Source organism: Aethalodelphis obliquidens, unplaced genomic scaffold, assembly GCF_003676395.1.
Source record: "Aethalodelphis obliquidens isolate GAN/ISIS:26980383/991018 unplaced genomic scaffold, ASM367639v1 scaffold61, whole genome shotgun sequence".
NCBI lineage: Eukaryota > Metazoa > Chordata > Mammalia > Artiodactyla > Delphinidae > Aethalodelphis > Aethalodelphis obliquidens.
The window spans coordinates 7,614,856-7,619,810 of NW_020838005.1; the positions used below are offsets into that span (position 1 = coordinate 7,614,856).

Genomic DNA, 4,955 nt, shown 5'->3' on the forward strand with positions numbered 1-4,955 from the left:
GATGGGAAACAGTCATCACGGGGTTGAAATATTCTATGTCAGCTGGGTTGCAGCAAGAGTACTTTGAGCCCCTCATGCACTGCTGGAGGATGGACACGGTTGGAGTATTTTATGATCACGATTACACTGATGAGGGGTGGCCAGAGAATAATGCGTTTTATTGATACGGGTTTGAAGTCCACACATCTTACATTGGTTTTCCTTGGTTTGTGTCCTAATACATGCTTCCAAAGTTGAAATAATATTAACTTTGAGGCTTATGTGGTAGGTGGAGTACATGTCCATACCTTCTATCTATCATCTTTTAAAGACAGAAAGGCTCCTCACTGTGTTCAGCGACTTGGTGCTGTGGGATGCAGATAGTCTCCTAGGCTAAGCTGAACATGACTTGTTGGTGGCATCAGAGATATGAGGACATTTAGTAGTTTTCAGCTACTCAGTTTGGTAGCCATTTCAACTTCCTTCTAGGTCTCCTTTATATGAGAGAGAATTCTATCTTATTTAAGTCACTTTAATTTTGGGGTTTCCCATTATTTACATTATACCAGATCCTAAGTGTCACCACAGGAAAATTATATTTCATAGAAACCTGGTAAAGCTACATGAACATTAGCAAAAAGAGGACCTGAAGCAAAAAACTATAACAACAAAAAACTATAACAATGTTTATGGGCAAAAAGGCAAAGAATGTCACTACATAATGGTAAGAAACAGGAAGATATAATAATTCTAAACGTACTGTAGGTGCCCACTTTTATGGCATTAAAAAACAAAGCTAAAGGACACAGCACATATCAGAGCCCTGATCTTTGTAAACCAGGAGCATATTAGGTGTTTCTGCCCAGCAATGTGCATCTAATTTGTGGGCCTCATTATTTACGGCTGCTAAGAGATATGAAATCATAAAGCTCATTAGTGAATGGACTGCTCAGCTGCAACTAAAGAGTGAAAGTCCCCAGTGGCCCTGTGCTCTGGCTGATTATTAAAGAAAAATAGGAGAAAGTATACTGGGATGTAAAATCAGCAGTTTTTGCTAGAATTGACATTTTTTCTGACTATTATAGCCCACCTTTCTTTGTCTTTCGGTGTTGTTTTCACTCTTATTATAAATAGGTTATTGCCAGATTAAAAAAATCAATCTTAAAACCTCTGTCTTTTAACTGATAATTATCGTCCATTTATATTTACTTTGATAAGTGACAATTTATTTCTGTCTTTTTTGTGCTTTTTATTTACCGTTTTATTGATTAAGTGATTATTGATTGATTTTTGCTTGTACTGATTATGCTTCCTTTGGTTTCGAAGTTACACGTTCTATTTTTATTCTAATAGAGATTTATTTTTAACCAGTAAACTTGGTTAAAAAATGTCTAAAGTTAATCATTATCTTCATCTTCTTCCAATAATTCAAAGACTTTGGAATGTTTTAGTGCAGTAGTTTTCTGCTCACCTTTCATGTTGTGTTTAATATTTTAATTTAACCTTATTTTTATACCTCTAAATTACTTATTTATATATTTTATTATTTTAATAGTTGTTGCTTATAATATTCTCTGATGTAAATAATTTCCTTATTAATGCTTTTTCATCTTATTTTTTCTCTCTGGGCTTAATTTACTGCTTTATGAAGTGCATCTTTTAGTAATAGTTTTAGTGATGATTTTTATTAGTTACAATATAGTTGATGTACCATATTATGTGAGTTTCAGGTGTACAACATAGTGATTCACAATTTTTTTTTTTTTTTTTGAAGTATGCGGGCCTCTCGCTGTTGTGGCCTCTCCCACTGGGGAGCAGAGGCTCCAGATGCACAGGCTCAGTGGCCATGGCTCACGGGCCCAGCCGCTCCACGGCATGTGGGATCTTCCCGGACCGGGGCACGAACCCGTGTCCCCTGCATCGGTAGGCAGACTCTTAACCACTGCGCCACCAGGGAAGCCCATGGTTCACAATTTTTTAAAGGTTATACTCCATTTATAGTTATTATAAAATATTGGCTATAATTCCTGTGTTGTACAATATATCCTTGTAGCTTATTTTCCACATAGTAGTTTGTACCTCTTAATCCCCTCCCCCTGACTTGCTCCTCTCTGCTTCCTTCTCACACTGGTAACTACTAGTTTGTTCTCCATAGCTGTGAGTCTTGTTTCTTTTTTGTTATAGTCATTTGTTTGTTTTATTTTGTAGATTCCACATATAAGTGATGTCATAATGATACTTGTCTTTCTCTGTCTGAATTATTTCGCTTAGCATAATACCCTCTAGGTCCATCCATGTTGTTGCAAATGGCAAAATCTCATTTGCCATTGATTATATATGTATGTGTGTGTGTGTGTGTGTGTGCGCGCGCGCGTATCCGTCCCATCTTCCTTATCCATTCATCTGTTGATGGACACTTAGTTTGCTTCCATATGTTGGGTATTGTAAATAATGCTGCTGTGAATATTGGGGTTGTTAGTTCCATTTTTAATCTTTGAGGAACCTCCATACTGTTTTTCATAGTGGCTGCACCAATTTACATTCCATCAGTTGTGTATCAGGCTTCCCGTTTCTCCACATCCTCATATGCATTTGTTATCTCTTGTCTTTTTGATGATAGCCATCCTGACAGGTGTGAAGTGATATCTTATTGTGTTTTTTATTTGCATCTCCCTATCTTTTCTCCATTGAGTGTTCTTGGCTCTCTTGTAAAATATTAGTTGATCATATATGCATGGGCTCTTATTTCTGTTCCATTGGTGTATGTGCCTGTTTTTAATGCCAGTACCATACTGTTTTGATTACTATAGGTTTATAATATAGTTTGTAATTAAGAAGCATGATGCCTCCAGCTTTCTTGTTCTTTCTCAGCATTATTTTGGCTATTTGGGATCTTTTGTGGTTCTATATGAATTTTAGAATTGTTACTTTTATTCTGTAAAAACTGCCATTGGCAATTAAAATATCACCCCTTTTCAACCCTTGATGAATTAATGGATCTGAGAGTTAATGATTACTGAAAGCACAAAAAGAGGCACAACCAGATATTATGAGATTTTTTAAAAAAAATTTTTATTATTTATTTATTTATTTTTTGGGCTGTGTTGGGTCTTCATTGCTGCACGAGGGCTTTCCTCTAGTTGTGGCGAGCGGGGGCTACTCTTCGTTGTGGTGCGTGGGCTTCTCATTGTGGTGGCTTCTCTTGTTGCAGAGCACAGGCTCTAGGAGCATGGGCTTCAGTAGTTGTGGCTCACAGCCTCTAGAACGCAGGCTCAGTAGTTGTGGCTCATGGGCTTAGTTGCTCAGTGGCATGTGGGATCTTCCCGGACCAGGGCTCAAACTCATGTCCCCTGCATTGGCAGGCGGATTCTTAACCACTGTGCCACCAGGGAAGCCCTATTATGAGATTTTGATGAAAAGACACAAGAAAACTTGTAGTTATGGTAAAGGGGTTGAACCCGAGCCTGACCAAGCCTCTGGATCCAGCTGCTAATCTCCAGGAAATATGAGGACAGAGGTACAAGTTCAACGTCACTGTGAGTGAGTACACAGTCAAGAAAATCCAGGTTGTGGGTAAATCTGCAGGTCGGGGTCCTAGGCTATTCAACAGGTAAATTGTAAGAGAGCAGGAGGGAGAACACACAGATAAACAGAGACCAAATGATATCTCAAATAAAAAATGAGCAAAATGAAATTTTAGTTTTGTAAGATTTGTAAATTGTAGTTTGCTCAATTGGTTGGCATAAATAGAAAGAAATTCAGGGACATGATTACAATAAAAGTCAAGGGTTGTTGTAACTTGCGAGGGTTATGATTGGGATGGGGGTATACAGAAGTATTTCTTGGTTGGCTACAAAGTTGTGTTTTATCATCTGGGTGGTGTTTACTATGGGGTTAAGCTTATAATAATTTGTGAAGCCCTATATTTGTCTTGTGGGTTTTTTGTACATGTGTTATTTATGTATTTTACAACCAAAAGTTTTATTTTTTTGATTCCTTTTCCAGTAAGCGGCCTGAGGTGACCTCTAAAAGTGGTTCGCTATTCACTTCACCCAGAAAACCCCACAAAATCATGCAAGTCAGGAGGTTCAAATCTTTGTGTTCACTTTAAGAACACTTGTGAAACTGCCCAGGCCATTAAGGGTATGCATATCCGAAAAGCCACCAAGTATTTGAAGGATGTCACTTTAAAGAAGCAATGTGGGGCTTCCCTGGTGGTGCAGTGGTTACGAGTCTGCCTGCCGATGCAGGGAACACGGGTTCGTGCCCCAGTCCGGGAAGATCCCACATGCCGCGGAGTGGCTGGGCCCGTGAGCCATGGCCGCTGAGCCTGCGCAGTGCGCCATTCCATCATTACAATGGTGGAGTTGGTAGGTGTGTCCAGGCCAAACAGTGGGGCTGGACGCAGGGTCGGTGGCCCAAAAAAAGTGTTGAATTTTTACTGCACATGCTCAAAAATGCAGAGTAATGCTGAAGTTAAGGGCTTAAATGTAGGTTTTGTGGTCATTGAGAACATCCAGGTGAACAAAGCCGCCAGGATTTGGTGCAGGACTTACAGAGCTCATGGTTGGATCATCCCATACATGAGCTCTCCCAGCCCCACCGAGATGATCCTTACTGAAAAAGAACAGATTGTTTCTAAAGCAGAAGAGCAGGTTGCACAGAAGAAAAAGATATCCCAGAAGAAACTGAAGAAATGCTGCAAAAGATAAATGCAAATAAAAGGAAAAAAAAAAGTTTTATTTTTTTAAAAGAGGAGATTAATGACAAAGCATAACAAGAGATGGGTGGGAATGTGCTAGGAGCGTGGCTGGAAGGATAAGACTTGGCAGGAGGATTGACACTTATTCTTCTGAAGAAAAAGGAAAAGAGGAAAAATACATATATATTTATAGGTATATGGTTGCTTATTGAGTGAGGTGGGTGGGAATAGGTGCAAAGGTAAATGATTCAAGACCCTCTGACGTTTATTTTTT

The 4,955-nt window shown here is 39.0% G+C and overlaps 1 pseudogene; it reads left to right on the forward strand.

The window, feature by feature from the left end:
• Positions 1-3,903: 3,903 nt before the first annotated feature.
• Positions 3,904-4,691, forward strand: LOC113610134 (60S ribosomal protein L17 pseudogene; annotated as a pseudogene).
• The last annotated feature ends 264 nt before the right edge of the window (positions 4,692-4,955 follow it).